This window comes from Odocoileus virginianus, chromosome 24 (assembly GCF_023699985.2).
Source record: "Odocoileus virginianus isolate 20LAN1187 ecotype Illinois chromosome 24, Ovbor_1.2, whole genome shotgun sequence".
Classification (NCBI taxonomy): domain Eukaryota; kingdom Metazoa; phylum Chordata; class Mammalia; order Artiodactyla; family Cervidae; genus Odocoileus; species Odocoileus virginianus.
Genome location: NC_069697.1, coordinates 35,351,354 through 35,370,162, shown reverse-complemented (window position 1 = coordinate 35,370,162; position 18,809 = coordinate 35,351,354).

The following is an 18,809-nucleotide window of genomic DNA, read 5'->3' as shown; positions in this document are numbered from 1 at the left end:
ATGTAATGTATTTCTTTTGAGGATAAAATCAAAAGAGAACAAGCCGGTTCCTTTTTAAAGGTGTAGTACTAGTTCCTTCCTCTTACTGCTATCCCAATCTTGGTAGGGCATTTGATAAATGGCCTCTAACCATAGCCAATGCACCATTCCTTAAACCAAGCCAATCAAACCACAGGAACTTCTCTTTGTAGACTGAGTCAGAGAACAAGACTAGAACAATGAGCACCACCTTTGCCTATGAGCACCACCTTCCAGGATTGTAATGCTGGTTGGCGATAATATATGTAATGTGCATGATGCATAGTAGATCCACAAATTGTAGCTCTTTTGCTTCATTTTTCTATTATGATTATTTAAGACAATACACTATGATAGATACAGAAGCACACAAAACTGAATGAAAATGCAAAAATTATGCAGTGCTTAATATAACTGTTGCATACCCCAGAGCTATACTTAGGGCTTAAAATCTGTAGTGTAGCTTTATTTTCAGTCTTTGTAATTAGTGGCTACAGGTGGTCAAATGCAGTTTTGGGGTATAGAGTTAAGAAACTTAAAATGAGTACAGAATCTGACAGCTACGTTCCATCTAGATTTAAGTCACATTTGGAGTTTGGCTGGGATGTTAGCCAAAAGAGATTTGCTATAGTTTCATGAGATAAAATTATGGCATGAATCATCATCTCTCCAACTTATTCAAGTAAAGATATTTTTTCAGAGGATATTTTAAAGACACAGTTCATAATCTGATGTATATGTGTTTCTACAATTTGATTCTTTAATTTCAAATGGTATGGTGAAGGGCATACATTATCTAAAGGATTTATGTATAGATTTACCAGATGAGAACTAAATGAAGGAATGCAAGGACATTTTTTAAAAGGAGCTAGAAGTTCTGTTTAAAAAGAATCGACATTTTCCAGGCTAAATTATTGTTATAGAACTTAGAACTTTTATAAAAATACAGATATCTTTCTAAGCAAGAATTTTAAAGACCAGTTATCATCATTTTGATAGTATAAAAGAAATGCGGAATGTTGGAAGAACCCACACGGAGATCACCATCATCTAACACTGCTGCCATAAAACATTTAAGTCCAACCTTAGAATTCTTGACATTAGGTATGGAGATGAAAATGTGGGTTTTAAAGGACTAGTTCGGTAAGATGTATTTTCTCATTTATGCTGGAATTTTTGGCTGGCTAAGCTTTCACAAGTCAATTTAATCTTTATCCTTTAACTTTATCATAACCTTTAGGTATTAGCATCCAGCATTCTATTGAAGTTAACTGTAATGTCCTTAACAATCATTTTTTTTAAAAAGGTATTTGAAAATTATGTAATTTAAGTAAGATGTGTTATTTAGGCTGATTCTGCATAAACTTAAGTGTCACCTGGTGTTACAGCCATAAAATGTGCAAATTACTTAATTTCTCTGTGGCTTGGTTTCTTCCTCTGTAAAATGGGCATTTCTCCTTCCATTCTTAGGAGGATTAAATTAGAAAATCCATTTCAAGAGCTTAAAATAGTTCTTGGCACATAGTAAGCATTCAACATAGGATATATGTTATCAGTAGCAGCAGCTGCATAAGGAAAATGATGGCTTAATATATTGTAATATGAAAATAAATAAAGGATATATTGTTTTAGAATTTATCTGCCTAAAATTTGGACAAAATGTTTTATGTTTCCTAATCAATAAAAAACTTCTTAAAAATACCTAATGCACAATTAATATTTAGTGAGCATTCAGTAATATATAATTACTACCCCTTAAGCAAAAGAAACAAGATAAACTTAAAATGTTATACATAATACATAACATAGGACTTGTTATCATCATACACTTTATGGTTTAAAAAAATTTCCCTGAATTTAGATGTTCCCTAGAAAAACTTTCCATTGCAGATTATCACTACGTTAGAATCCCTTTATAACCTAACTTGTTTAGTACCTAGATTTGTGTGCGTGTCAAATCATTTCCTCTAAAAGTGTACCTTGTCCTAAAACAAAAATCTTATTAATTTATTATTTAAAGTGGTAAGTAAAATAATGTTTTCCTGAAAAAGAAATATTATAATATTAGGCTAAAAAAGACATTAATTTTCCTCACCAACACTGTGATTTCTGTATATTTGTGTTTAGTAAGGCAAGTAATTCCCAACATACCATGACAGTGTAATTGGTGTAATTGTTTCCCCAAATTTGTAGAAGTTCTGACTCATTAATTACTAACCTTATAGAATAACTTCATAAAATTTGGTCTTAAAAAATAAAACCTTTTCAATATTCTGCATTCCAATTATGTTGTTATAGCTCCATTTTCCATCACCTCTTTATAGTCTTTGTGGTTGAAAATGGATGTCCAGAGAAAGAAGAATGAGAGGGGCAGGAAAAGGAATAGAAAAACAGAGTTTCCAAAACTCTTAAGATTAATAAGAAAAAGATGGAGAAGGAATGGCATGAAATGAGAGGTGAAAGAGAAGCACTGAGGCTAGTCTAGTACCTATCCTAATCTGTGCCCAGGTCTAACTGTAAACTCAGAAATTGTCTTTTGGAGCTACAGTTATTGGACAACTTTCCAAGACAACTCATTTGAGTGAATATCAGCAGACAAATTGATGCTGTCTGCTAGGATTTCAGCTAGAACTTCTGACCAGTGCTGACACATTCTCCATGAGGCTTATTTTTCCAGCATGACAGCTGGGCTCCCAAAGAGAGCATCGTGAATGCTAAGGGTCACCAGACTAAGCATTTCAGGTGGTGGCTGCAGAACTTCTTGTGATCTAATCTTGGAAGTCCCAGGACATCACTTCTAAAGCATCTATTGACCAAGTTAAAGTCAGCTCAGATTCAGAAAGAGGAATTTCACTTCACATCTCAATAAAAAGTATAACAAAGAATTTGTGGCTATCCTTAAACAACTGCCAATTTGAAAAATAATTCTAGAAATGAAAATCTTTATGAACAAAATTAAGAATGTAGTATATAGGTTTTACAGAAGTTTTTACAAAGTTTAAGAAATAATTAGTAATATGAATGATAAAACTGGAAGAGAATATTCAGGATAAAAAATTTCAAAGATAATAATTATTTATATTGTAATTTTGACTGCACTGCATGACATATGGGATCTTAGTTCTCTGACTAAGAATGGAACCCGCGTCTCCTGCAGCGGAAGCTTGGAGGCTTAGCTACTGAAATACCAGGAAAGTCCCCTGAAAATATATTTTTGAAAACACAATGTAAGCCAGAAGATCATGAAATACACTTTTCAATAAGCTGAAAGAAAATAACTGCCAACCTAAAATTCTGTACAGAGTGAAAATATTCTTCAGGAATGTTTTACACTAATAAAAGCTAAGATAATCCATCACCAGCACAGTTGTATTAAAGGAAATACTAATGAGAGTTTGTTGGCAAAAAAATGGGAATGGTCCTAGGTAGAAGTTCCCAGATACTAGAAGGAATGAAGAATACAAAAATAGTAAAGTTATGGGTAAATTTGAATAAACAAAGACTATCAAATAATTGAACTTGGATTTGTGGGGTTCAAAAATATATATAGAAAACTGAAATATGATAATGCTAGCATATAAGCCAATAGAGACATTAGGTAGAATAAACGTATACTGGGGAAAAAGTAAACTAATTATTATTAGAGTTTGACAAATCACCAAAACATTTTTGAATCCAGACATAAATCCTTGTTAATTTGCAACGAAAGTGCCAAGGCAATTCAGTGAGGGGAAGGATGATTTTTTTCTTCAACAAATAGCACAGGAATAATTAAATATCTATAAAATGATGAATTTAGACTCTTGCCTCATATCATACACAAAAATAAACTCAAAATGGATCACAGATATAAATGTAACAGCTAGAACTATGAAAATCCTGAAAGAACACACAGGAGTAAATCTTCATGGTTGTCGGTTAAGCAAAGGTTTCTTAGAAATAACATGAAAAACACAAGCACAATGAAAGAAAAACATTGATAGACTTCATTAAAATTAAAGACTTTTGTCTTTCAGAAAACATAATAAGAAAGTGAAAAGACAAGTGCTAGGGACTTCCCTGGTGGTCCAATGGTTAGACTTGGAGCTCCCAGGGCAGAGGGTCCAGATTCCATCCCTGATCAGGGATGCCACATGCCACAACTAAGATTCTGCATGCCTCAAATAAAGATCTTGCGTGCCACAACTAAGGATTCCACATACTGCAACAAAGATCAAAGACCCGAGGGCTTCGACTAAGACCTGGCATAGCCAAATAAATAAATAAATATTTTAAAAAGGCAAGTCACAGAATGTAAACTATTTGTAAATCATATATCTGATAAGGGACTTGTGTCATGATACATGTAGAGCTCTTACAACCAATGATAAGACAAATATTGGGGAAAATTTTTGAATAGAGACTTCAGCTAAAAGAATATGTGAATGACCAATAAGACATGAAAATATGCCCAATATCATTAGTTATTAAGAAAATGCAAATTAAAATTATAATGAGATGACACTTTGCACCCACAAAAACGGCTATAATAAAAGCAATAATAACAGTTGTTGGTGAGGATATAGAGAAACTGGAAACTTAATGTGTTGTTCACAGGAATGTAAAATGATAGTAACTGTGGAAAATATTTTGACTGTTTCTTAAAATGTTAAACATAAGTTTACCACATAACCCAAGCAATTCTTCTGTTAGTTATTTACCTCCTCAAAATGAAAATGTAAGCCTACACAACTTGTATACAAATGATCATACAGGCATTATTCATAATTGCCAAAAATGTGGAAATTTCAAATGTCCATCAACTGGTGAATGGGTGAACAAAATTTAGTGCAGACATAAAGTAGACTACTGTTTGTCAATAAAAAGAAATGAAGTAATAATACATACCACAATATGAATGAACCTCCAGAAGTCAGACACAAAGACAACATTTTGTATGCTTTAATTTATAAGAAATTTCAAGAAAAAGCAAAATTATAGAGCTAGATCAGTGCTTGCCTAGAATTAAAATTGGCTAGTTGCTAATTGGCCACAAGTTTCCTTTGCGGGGGAGAAGAAATGTCCTAAAATTAAACTGTGGTGATGATTTCACAATTCCATAAAATTACTAAAAAATAATTTGATTGTACACTTGAAACAAATGAATCTTATGATATGTAATTTACCTCAATAAAGCTGTTAACTCTTATGTAAAATGACATGTTAAAAAATAAATAAAATAACATGTTTTATAAATCAGAATTACCTCTAAAAGAGTAATGAAATAATGCATATTTTTCAAACTGATATTGGCAGTGAAATAGAACAGTAGAAATAGTTAACCAAAAAAACAAAAAAACGTTAGAAAGGGAACAGTGAGGAACATAAAACAGGTGGACAAATAACAAGCACATTGTAAGATGGTAGATTTAAACTCAGATATATAAGTAATAACATTAAAATATCATTGGACTGTGTGCCCTGTTTTGATTTATTGCCTCAGCTCCAAATTCACCCTTTTTCCTAGTTTAGGAACATGATTCTGGGCCTCTTAAATATTTTTCCTTTGCCAGATAGCACTGATGCTTTGTCAGTAGAAGGTGCTCCAGAGACATTAGAGAAAGAAAGGGTTTTTACTTCCTGGTTCCACTGCACTCACTCTTCAGCCTCCTGTGGCATGCACAGCTTTCTGGCACCCAGCTTCTGCAGGGCACACGGCTTTCATGGCACTTGAGTTTTCACCAGAACAGAGTTCCTGCACGCGTGGTGAGAAGCCCCCAGTAGCCAGCACATTTTCATTTCTCTGGTGGCGTTGTGAGATGCTTCTCCATGAACCGCTTTCCCCAGCCTCCTGGAGTTTGTATTTCTACTAACTTACAGTCAGCAAACTTCCAAAAAGTTTCACCCATGTGGCACCAAAGAGTTCTCTGCCATCCTGAGGCCTAGCTGTGATCTCTCAGCTCTGACATGGGGATGGAAGTGGGAGGAGGAGTACTTTTACTTGGACACTAGGTCTCAGCCTTAGAGTAGCAGCTCTTTCTTATATCTGCTGTATTTATTAGAATGCTCTGTTTTTAATTAATACTAGTTAATCCATTATCCAACTCTCTGATATAGTTAATAACTCTTTATATTACATTTTCCCTTCAAATTATCATGTGGTTTCTCTCTTCTGAGTGGATCTAGACAGATAAAACACCAAAATACATTTTATTAAAATTTAGGAATACACACAAAAGGTTGAAAGTAAATATTGAACAAATGCTTATACTTAATGCAGTTGCATAGCATGGGTTTCCCTGGTGGCTCAGTGGTGTAAAAAAAAATATCTGCCTGCAATGCAGGAGAACTGGGTTTATCCCTGTGTTGGGAAGATCCTTGGAGGAGGGCATGGCCACCCACTCCAGTACCCCTGCCTGGAGAATCCCACAGTCAGAGGAGCCTGGTGGGCTGCAGTCCACAGGTTCACACAGAGACAGAGGCCACTGCAGAACTAAACAGCAGCAGCAAATGCATAACATAGAAATAAAAATTCAGCATAGAGAAAAAAGATTGAATATAAAAATATGGCAAAAAACATATACTGCAAAATAACCGGCCAAAGGGAAAGTGACATAGCTATTAAGGCAAAATATCCAAAATATAAATCTCCATCCTGAAGGAGATCATTCCTGGGAGTTCATTGGAAGGACTGATGTTGAAGCTGAGACTCCAATACTTTGGCCACCTGATGCGAAGCGCTGACTCATTTGAAAAGACCCTGATGCCGGGAAAGATTGAGGGCAGGAGGAGAAGGGGACGACAGAGGATGAGATGGTTGGATGGCATCATTGACTCAGTGGACATGGGTTTGGGTGAACTCCGGGAATTGGTGATGGACAGAGAGGCCTGGCGTGCCACGGTTCATGGGGTTGCGAAGAGTCAGACATGACTGAGCGACTGAACTGAACTGGATAAATATGTGAAAAGATGCTCAACATCACTCATTATTTGTTGTTGTCCAGTCGCTTGGTCCAGTCCAACTCTTTGAGACCCCATGGACCACAGCATGCCAGGCTTCCCTGTCCATCACCGTCTCCCAGAGCTTGCTCAAATTCATGTCCACTGAGTCGGTGATCCCATCTAACCATCTCATCCTCTGTCATCCCCTTTTCCTCCTGCCTTTGATCTTTCCCAACAACAGGGTCTTTTCAAATGAGTCAGATTTTTGCATCAGGTGAAGAAAGTATTGAAGCTTCAGCCTAAGCATCAGTCCTTTCAGTGAATATTCAGGACTGATTTCCTTTAGGATGGACTGTGTGTGTGTGTGTGTGTGTGTGTGTGTGTATTGCTTAGTCGCTTCAGTCATGTCTGACTCTTTATGACTCTATGGACTGCAGCTTAGCAGGCTCCTCTGTCCATGGGATTCTCTAGGCAAGAGTACTGGAGTGGGTTGCCATATCCTCCTCCAGGGGATCTTCCCAACCCAGGATCAACCTGGGTCTCCTGCATTGCAGGCAAATTCTTTATCACTGAGCCACCAGAGAAGCCCATATATATATGCCTAATTTATCCCTACCCTGCTTCCCCTTTCATAATCATAAGTTTATCTTCTATATATATATGTTTGTGTTCTTTTTCAGATTCTTTTCCCTTATAGATTATTACAAAATATTGAGTAAAGTTGCCTGTGAGATACAGTTCTGTTAGTTATCTATTTTATATAGTGTATATATGTTCATCCCAACTTCCTAATTTATCCCTCTCTCTGCCTTCCCCTTTCATAATCAAAAGTTTCTTCTATATCTGTCATTACTTCTTTTGAAATTACACAAAGACACATCAACTGCAACCTCCTGAAACACATTTTGCTCTGTGGAGTAATTTGCTCTTCTTGGGACTAATCTGTTCGGTCTGTTTCATCACTGAGAGCCAGGGCTTGCACTACTGTGTGACCGCATTTCTCTGCTTTGTTCCCAGAGATGCTTCCTGCCTGGGTTTGAACTATTTCTTTGCAATGGACTTGGATCCCAAACCTCAGCTTCTGTCTGTGAAGTTAATATTTTGCTCCTGATTTTATCTTGTCTCCATATATGAACTTTGTTTCTTTTTGGCTGGGCTGAGTCTTCATTGCTGCCCCAGGTCTTCTCTATCTGAAGCAACTGGGGGCTTCTCTCTAGTTCTAGTGCATGGGCTTCTCATTGTGGTGGCTTCTCTTGTTGTGGAGCACAATCTCCAGGGGCACGGGATTCAGCAGTCGCAGCACACAGTCAGTAGTTGCAGCTCTTGGGCTCTAGAGTGTAGGCTCAGTTGATGTGGCATGTGAGTTCAGTTGTCCTTGGCACGTGGGATCTTCTCAGCCCAGGAATCAAGCCTGAGTCCCCTGCATTGGCAGATGGATTCTTAACCACTGGACCACCAGGGAAGTCACTCTGCATGTATGAACTCTGAATGCAGACTTTTTCATAAAATTCTGGTCTGAGTGCAGAATTGTGACCATGCTCTTTCAGGTATACCCTGACCACATTTCTGCCTGTGTACCTTGAATTATTAGGTTGGTACAAAAGTAACTGCAGTTTTGGAAACTGGATTTACAGTCATTATAACAGCTCAAACACATCTTTATTAATCAAAACAGGAACCATTACAATCAACACATTTTTGTTTTGTTTTGTTTTACAATCACCACGTTTTTGGTGATCAGAAATGTTTATTTCTGTAGCATAAAAATCTGTGCTTTGGGATTAGACAAACTCTTGGAAAGCACAAACTCTTGGAAAGCACGAACTCTTGGAAAGCATTTTCTGCATCCTGCTATTGCAGAAGCGTTTTCACTGCAAAAAGTTGTTGAGATACTTGAAGAAGTGGTAGTCAGTTGGTGAGAGGTCAGGTGGATATGGTGAATGAGGCGAAACTTCCTAGCCCTATTCATTCAACTTTTGAAGCGTTGGTTGTGTGAAGTGTGGTCGGGCATTGTCCTGAGAAAGAAACAGGCCGTTTCTTTGATCAATGCCTTCTGCAGGCACTGCAGTTTTCAGTGCATCTCATCAATTTCCTGATCATACCTCTCAGATGCGATGGTTTCTCTGGGATTCAGAAAGCTGGAGTGGATTAGACTGGCAGCAGACCACCAAACAGCAACCATGGCCTTTTTTTGGTGCAAGTTTGGCTTTAGAAAGTGCTTTGGAGCTTCTTGGTCCAACCACTGAGCTGATCCATCACTGAATTGTCATTTAAAGTCCACTTTCATCATATGTCCCAATCTGATTGAGAAATGTTTTTTCTTTTTAGTTCTAATAATTTTTTGGTGAATTCCTTGGGGTTTTCTACATATAGGATTATATTGTCTATAAACAAGCTAATTTTATTTTTTCCTTTCCAATCTGGAGACTTTTATTTTTCTTATTAAATCACACTGGCTCGAATATCTAGTACAACACTGTGAGAGCAGAGATCTCTGCCTTATTCCCAATATTGCAAGGAAAGCCTTCAGCATTACTCCATTAAGTATATGCTGGTTATAAGGTTTTTGTAGATAGCCTTTATCAGGTTGAGAAAGTTACTTTCCATTCCAAATTCTACATTTGCAGAGAGATTTTATCATAGATGGATCTTGGATATTGTTAAATTTTTTTTTCTGAATGTGTTAAGATAACCTTATTTTTTTGCCCTTTTAAAATGTTGTATTATATGAATTGATCTTTGCGTGTTAAACTAACTTTACAGACTAGAATATTTGGTCATTGTGTATAATCTTTTTTATATTTTATTGGACTTGGTTTGCCATCCAATAAAAGGATTTGTGAAGGATTGCTAGTATTTCTTCATTAAACTTTTGGAAGAATTTACCAGTGAAGCAATCTGAGCGTTGAATTTTCTTTGTAGGAAGATTTTTAAGCACTACTTCAGTTTCTTTTTATAGGATCTCCCAAAGATATTCATCTCCTAATCCCATGTAAATATATTATTTTACATGGCCAAAGAGACTTTGCAAATGTGATTAAGTGAAGGACTTTGAGATGGAGAGAAATAGCTTGGATTGTTCAGTTGAGCTCAATGTAATGACAAGGGTTTTTAAATGTGAAATAGAAATGGAGAAGACTCAGAATGATGTGATGTGCAAAGCACCCCTGACGTTGCTTGCTTTGAAGATAGAGGAAGGTGTCCATGAGCCAAGGAATATAGGAGTCCTCTAGAAACTGGAAAATTCAAAGAAACAGACTGTCCCCTAGAACCTCCAGAAGGGAGTGTAGTCCTGTTGCTACTTGGATTTTAGCTCAGTGAGATTCATAACCTTTCCTCGGGGAGCTGACTGGCCACCCACTCCGCTGTTCTTGCCTGCAGAATCCCATGGGCCGAGGAGCCAGTGGGCTCCAGTCAGTAGGGTCGCGAAGACTTGGACATGGTTGAGTGACGAACACGGAGAGGTGAACTTCTAACCTGTAAAAATCTGTGGGTTTTTAAGTCGCTGAATTTGAGGTGATTTGTTACAGCAGCCATAGAAAATGAAAATATCTAGACTATTCATATTTTCTATTTCTTTCTGAGTTAGTTTTGTTAACTTGTGTCTTTCAAGGAGTTTGTCTATTTCAACAAATTTGTCTAATTAGTTGACACAAAGTTGTTCACAGTATTTCATAACAATCTATCTAGTCTCTTTAAGGTAGGTAGAGAAATCCTTCCTTTTGTTCATGATTTTAGTAATTGTACTTTCTCATATCCTCTTTCTCGCTCTCCTCTAGAAACTGGAAAAACTTTCTCTCTCTTTTCTTTCTCTCTCCCTCCCCATGTCCTTGCCTTCCTCCATCCTTCCCTCTCTCCCTGTCTATTTTTATCTCTGTCTTTTTTGTTTATCTTTATCTCTCTCTGCCTCTGCCTTGGTCTGTATGTCTAAAGGCTCCTCAGTGTTGTTGACCTATTCAAAGAACCAATGTATGTTACACTGATTTTTTTCCTACTCACTTTCCGTTTTCCATTTCATTGACTGACTCTGACCTTTATTATTGCTTTTCCTCTACTTGCTTTGGGTTTAGTTTGCTCTTATTTTTCTGGTTTCTTTCTTTCAGTTCAGTTCAGTTGCTCAGTCGTATCTGACTCTTTGAGACCCCATGAACTGCAGCACGCCAGGCCTCCCCGTCAACTCCCAGAGTCCACTCAAACCCAGTTCCATTCAGTCAGTGATGCCATCCAACTATCTCATCCTCTGTTGTCCCCTTTTCCTCCTGCCCCCAATCCCTCCAGGCATCAGGGTCTTTTCCAATGATTCAGCTCTTCGCATCAGGTGGCCAAAGTATTGGAGTTTCAACTTCAACATCAGTCCTTCCAATGAACACCCAGGACTGATCTCCTTTAGGACGGACTGGTTGGATCTCCTTGCAGTCCAAGGGACTCTTAAGGGTCTTCTCCAACACCACAGTGCAAAGGCATCAATTCTTTGGCACTCAGCTTTCTTTACAGTCCAAGTCTCACATCCATACATGACCTGTGGAAAACCCATAGCCTTGACTAGACGGACCTTTGTTGGAAAAGTAATTAATGTCTTTGCTTTTTAATATGCTGTCTAGGTTGGTCATAACTTTCCTTCCAAGAAGTAAGCGTCTTTTAATTTCATGGCTGCAATCAGCATCTGTAGTGATTTGGGAGCCCCCCCAAAATAAAGTCTGACACTGTTTCCATTGCTTCCTAATCTATTTGCCATGAAGTGATGGGACTGTATGCCATGATCTTAGTTTTCTGAATGTTGAGCTTTAAGCCAACTTTTTCACTCTCCTTTTTCACTTTCATCAAGAGGCTCTTTAGTTCTTCTTCACTTTCTGCCATAAGGGTGGTGTCATCTGCATATCTGAGGTTACTGATATTTCTCCCAGCAGTGTTGATTCCAGCTTGTGCTTCCTTCAGCCCAGCGTTTCTCATGATGTACTCTGCATATAAGTTAAATAAGTAGGGTGACAATATACAGCCTTGACGTACTCCTTTTCCTATTTGGAACCAGTCTGTTGTTCCACGTCCAGTTCTAACTGTTGCGTTCCTGACCTGCATACAGATTTCTCAAGAGGCAAGTCAGGTGGTCTGGTATTCCCATCTCTTTCAGAATTTTCCACAGTTTATTGTGATCCACACAGTCAACAGCTTTGGCATAGTCAATAGAGCAGAAATAGATGTTTCTCTGGAACTCTCTTGCTTTTTTGATGATCCAACGGATGTTGGCAGTTTGATCTCTGGTTCCTCTGCCTTTTCTAAAACCAGCTTGTACATCTGGAAGTTCATGGTTCACGTATTCCTGAAGACTGCCTTGGAGAATTTTGAGCATTACTTTACTAGCATGTGAGATGAGTGCAATTGTGCAGCAGTTTGAGCATTCTTTGGCATTGCCTTGCTTTGGGATTGGAATGAAAACTGACCTTTTCCAGTACTGTGGCCACTGCTGAGTTTTCCAGATTTGCGGGCATATTGAGTGCAGCACTTTCACAGCATCATCTTCCAGGACTTGAAATAGCTCAACTGGAATTTCATCACCTCCACTAGCTTTGTTTGTAGTGTTGCTTCCTAAGGCCCACTTGACTTCACATTCCAGGATATCTGGCTCTAGGTGAGTGATCACACCAACATGATTTCTGGGTCATGAAGATCTTTTTTGTACAGTACTTCTGTGTGTTTTTGCCACCTCTTCTTAATATCTTCTGCTTCTGTTAGGTCCCTACCATTTCTGTCCTTCATTGAGCCCATCCTTGCATGAAATGTTCCCTTGGTATCTCTAATTATCTTGAAGAGATCTCTAGTCTTTCTCATTCTACTGTTTTCCTCTACTTCTTTGCACTGATCACTGAGGAAGGCTTTCTTATCTCTCCTTGCTATTCTTTGGAACTCTGCATTCAAATGGGTATATCTTACCTTTTCTCCTTTGCTTTTTGCTTCCCTTCTTTTCAAAGCTATTTGTGAGGCCTCCTCAGACACCCATTTTGCTTTTTTGCATTTCTTTTTCTTGGGAATGATCTTGATTCCTGTCTCCTGTACAATGTCACGAAACTCCATCCACAGTTCATCAGGCACTCTGTCTATCAGATCTAGTCCCTTAAATCTATTTCTCACTTCCAGTGTATAGTCATAAGGGATTTGATTTAGGTCATACCTGAATGGTGTAGTGGTTTTCTCCACTTTCTTCAATTTCAGTCTGAATTTGGCAATAAGAAAGGAGTTCTTTAGATTCACATATTAGTGAACTCGGAAACAGTGATGGATTTTATTTTCTTGGGCTCCAAAATCACTGAATGGTTACTGCAGCTATGAAATTAAAAGATGCTTGCTCCTTGGAAGGAAAGCTATGATAAACCTAGACAGCATATTAAAAAGCAAAGACATCACTTTGCTGACAAAGTCTGTACAGTCAAAGCTAATGTAGTCATGCTTACAGATGTGAGAGTTAGACCATAAAGAAGGTTGGTTGCCAAAGAATTGATATTTTCAAATTGTGATGCTGGAGAAGAGTCCCTTGGACAGCAAGAAGATCAAACCTGTCAATCCTAAAGAAAAGCAACCCTGAATATTCATTGGAAGGACTCATGTGGAAGCTGAAGTCCCAGTACTTTGGCCACCTGATACGAAGAGCCAACTCATTGGAAAAGACCCTGATGCTGGGAAAGATTGAGGGAAAGAGGAGAAGAAGGTGGTACAGAGGATGAGATGGTTGGATAGTATCACCATCCTCAATGGACTCAATGAACATGAGTTTGAGCAAACTCCAGGAGATAGCGAAGGACAGAGAAGTCTGGCATACTGCAGTCTATTGGGTCACAAAAAGTTGGACATGACTTAGTGACTGAACAACAAAAACAGTAAGTGAAATAATATAGTATTTGTTTTTCTATGTGACTTATTTCACCTAGCATAACACCATAGATGGACCCTCTAAGTTCATGTTTGTTATTGTAAATGACAAGATTGGCTGAGTAATCTACCATTATTCCATTATGGGTATGTATATAAAACATCTTTAATATTCCATTGTGGGCATACATAAATGTTATACACACACACACACACACTATCTTCTTTATCCATTTATCTATTATGAATATTCAAGTTGCTTTTGTACCCTGGTTATTGTAAATAATGCTGTAATGAATGTAGGGGTGCATATTTCTTTTCAAATAAATGTTTTTATTTTCTTTCAGATAAATACCCAGAAGTAGAATTGCTGGATCAGAAATCAACTCTGAATATTCACTGGAAGGACTGATGCTGAAACTGAAGCTCCAACAGTTTGGCCTCCTGATGCAAAGAGCCGACTCATTAGGAAAGACCCGGATGCTGGGAAACATTTAAGGCAGGAGGAGAAGGGGATGACAGAGGACAAGATGGCTGGATGGCATCACTGAATCAATGGACATGAGTTTGAGCAAGCTCCGAGAAATGATGAAGGACAGGGAAGCCTGGTATACTGCAGTCCATGGGGTTGCAGAGAGTTGGACGTGACTGAGTGACTCAACAACAACAATGGTAGTTCTACTTTAACTTTTGGAAGAATCTTCATACTGTTTTCAATGGTGATGGCATCAATCTGCACTCCCACCAATAGTTCATAAGAGTCCCCTTTTTTTCTAGATTGTTGCCAGCACTTGGGTTTTGTTGTCTTTTTAATAATTGCCATTTTGACAGGTGTAAGGTGATCTTATTGTGACTTTGATTTGCATTTCCCTAATGCTCGGTGATGCTGAACATCTTTTCATTTATCTCTTGGCCATCCGTATGTCTCCTTTGGAAAACTGTTCAGATATTCTGACCATTTTTTAATTAGATTTTTAAAAATAATAAATTGTATGAGCTCTTTATATAGTTTGGATATTAACCCCTTATTGGATATATCATTGACAAATATCTTCTTCATTGAGTAGGTTGCCTTTACCTTTTATTGATTGCTTTATTAATATCTGCTGTGCAGAAGTGTTTTAATGTAGTCCCATTTTTTTTAATTTTGTTTTTGTTTCCCTTGTCTGAGGAGACATAGTTAAGAAATATTGCTAAGTCTCATATCAAAGAGCATACTGCCTGTGTTTCCTTCTAGGAGTTTTATGATTTCAGATCTGCATTTAAGTCTTTAATCCATTTTTATTTTTATATGTGGTATAAGAAAGGGATCGTGTTTCTTTTGCATGTAGTTTTCCAGTGTTCCCAACACTATTTTTTGAAAAGACTGTCTTTTCTCCATTGTATATCCTTGGATCCCTTGTTGCAAATTAACTCACCACATAAGCATGGTTTTATTTCTGGGCTGTCTATTCTTTTCCATTTATCTATGTATATGTTTATGTGCCAGTCCCATACACTTTTTTTTCTTTTTTGCCACACAGCTTCTGGGACTTTAGTTCCCCAACCAGGGATTGAACCCAGCTTTATACTGTGGCTTTGTGGTATAGTTTGAAGTCAGGGAGCATGATGCTTAAGTTTTGTTCTTCTTTCTTCAGATTGTTCTATTTGGGTCTTTTGGGTCCCACACAAATTTTAGTTATTTTTTCCAGTTCTGTGAAAAATGCCTTGGATATTTTGATTGGGATAGCACTGACACTGTAGATGCTCTGGGAAGTATGGAGATTTTAACAATATTAGTTCTTCCAATCTGTGAGCATGGCATACCTTTACATTTATTTGTGTTTTCTTCAATTTCTTTCTTCAGTGGTGTTTAGTTTTCAGAGTACAGGCCTTTTACCTTCTTGGTTATTTTACTTCTATGGATCTTTTCTTTTTGATGCATTTGTAAATAGGATAGCTTTCTAAATTTCTCTTATAGTTCATTATTAGTATATAGAAATGCAGCTGATTTCTATATATTAATTTTGTATCCTGAAACTTTACTGGTATACTCTCATGTCATCTGTCATCATATTATGTTTTCTATATACACTATCAGTGAGTTTTACTTCTTCCTTTCCAATTTTCGTTTCTTTCTTTCTCTTCTCTTATTGCCATGGATAGGAATTCTAATATTATATTGAATAAAAGTGGTGATAATTTTGGGCACTTCTGTCTTGTTCCTTATCTTAGACCTAAGGCTTTTAGCCTTTTACCATTGAGTTATATTAGTTGTGGATTTGTCTCATATAGCCTCTATTATGTTGAGGTATGTTCTCCTTAAATGAAATTTTTTTGAGAGTTCTTATCATAACTGGATACCAGATATTGTCAAGTGCTTTTTCTACATCTATTGACACGATCATATGACTTTTATCCTTCTGTTTTGTTAAATGTGGTGTTCTGATTTGTGGCTATTGAATTATCCTGGAATAATTCCCACCAAAGTATGCCATATCCTTATAAAAGATTATGTGTTTCACATAAAGCCATGCATTTGGTGCTGGAGAGGGTGTGGAGAATCCTCCTACACTGTTGGTGGGAATGTAAATTGGTGTAGCCTCTATGAATAACAGTATGGTGGCTTCTTAAAAAACTAAATTAGAATTGCCATGTGATCCAAGAATCCTATATCTGGGAATATATATTGACAAAACTATAATTCAAAAAGACAAATGCAGCAGATGTCTTCACAGCAGCACTATTTACAATAGTCAAGACATGAAAACAACCTGAATACCTATTGATAGAAGAATGGATAGAGAAGATGTGGAATATTACTCAGGTATTAAAAAAGAATGAAATAATGCCGTTTGCAGCTATGTAGTTGGACCTAGAGATTATCATGCTAAGTGAAGTCAGAAAGATATCACTTAAAGATGATAAGTCAGAAAGATATCATATAAAATATGACACAAAATTATCTATGAAACAGAAACAAACTCACAGACATAGAGAACAGATCTGTGGTTGCCGTGAGGGAGTAGGGGAGGGTTGGATTGGGAATTTGTAACTAGCACTTAATATGTAGGCTGGATAAACAACAAGATCCTATTGCATCGCATAGGGAACTGTATTCAATATCTAGTAATAAACCATAATGGAAAAAAATACAATCTGAGAAAATGAGAAAAAAAGAAAAAAGCCATGCATTTGGAAAGATGTAGTGATAAAAGATGCACCACTCCCAGGAAGAAGACTGCATTCTATGAAAGGTGTTGTATTTCTGATCTGCTTATTCTCAGTACCAGATCTTTTTGATTAATTTATTTTTGGCTGTGTTGGGTCTTGGTCACTGTGTGGGCTTTTCTCTGGTTTTGGCAAGTGGGGCCTCGTCTCCAGTTGTGGTGTGCAGGCTTCTCATTGTGGTGGGTGGCTTCTCTTGCTGTGGGTCGTGGGGTCTTGGCAAGCAGGCTTGGCAGTTGTGGCGCGGGCTCAGTAGTTGCGGCACGTGGGCTCAAGAGTTGCGGCACACTGGCTCGGGGGGTGTGGTCCCTGACCTCAGTAGTTGCCATTTCTGGGCTCAGGAGTTGCGCATGCGCACGCAGGAGTTGTGGTTCCAGGGGTCATTGCAGTTCCCGGGCTCAGCAGTTGCAGTTCCCGGGCTCAGTAGTTGCGGCCCGTGGGCTCAGGAGTTGTGGTTCCTGGGCTCTGGAGCACACTGCTCAAGTGTTGTGGTCCAGGGCACAGGGGCTTGGTTGCTCAGCGGCATGCGGGAAATCCTGGATCAGGGATTGAACCTGTGTCTCCCACATTGGTGGGCAGATTCTTTACCGCTGAGCCCTCTAGGTACCAGATCTTATAAAAATTATTAATCGGTTCTATCTGTAACAGTACCTGAGGATTCTTAAAATTTGGATTTTACAAAATCAATTTTGTAATAATATATAATAATAAATAATAAATAAATAAATAATAAAAATGATGATGACTAAACCCATCCGGTGGACTTGGGTTTAGTCTCTGACTGCAATTGCTTATGGGCTTCCCAGGAGGCACTAGTGATCTGCCTGCCAATGCAGGAGACCCAAGAGACGAGTCCAATCCCTGGATGGGGAAGGTCCCCTGGTGTAGGATATGGCACCACCCTCCCGTATTCTTGCCCAGAAAGTTCCATGGGCAGAGGAACCTGGAGGGCTACAGTCCACGGGGCTGCAAAGAGTCAGATACAACTGAACACGTGCGTGTTCATACACACGCACACAGTTGCTTCCATTGTTACCATAAGTGACAGGGCTTGTCAAACCGCTTTCCAAAGAGCTTTACCCTCCTTCTATATGTTTTGCAAATACTCTGTGAAAAATGCTTACGGCGGGAAATGGCTTTTCTTTGGGGCTGCATCTCTGTTTTCTTTGGGCATCCTGCTCAGCTGCCTCAGTATTCTGTTTTGATGAAAAGGAGAGCTTAAGAGTCTTGACGAGATAAGTAACTTACACATTGATTCCAAACTGAAACTACTACATTGCCTATGAACACACACTTAGTGTATGTGAGTTGGGTGGGACTAATCTACTCATCTTCAGAAGTGGGGCCTGTGACACAGGCCTGCCCCCTCAGGGCTTTTCTTGGGACTTTTGCTGGAACCATTAGTGGAGAGGAGGAGTTCTCATTATTAGGATTCCTAGCTTTAGAGATCCTGGTGGTCATCTCTGCTATCTCATAAAGAAAGGTTATTGGAAAACAAAGGTAGTATAGAGGAAAGCAGTAGTTAAAGGACAAGGAAAAGATTTCTAATTACATTTTAACCCTTTCACCCATTTCTGAAGCTGAACTGTCCCAGTTATGTGATCCAGTGACTCTTCATCCCACCTTTTATAATCATGTTTTGCTCCTCTATAAATAATTGCATCTAAATTACTGATCTAGCTGTGTTATATTCTGTATAAAACTTTCAAGTACTTCTCTAGCAAGGATTTTACTATTACATGTTAATGCCTAAATACTTCACGATCATTGTTGTGTACCACATAATACACCTATGGAATATG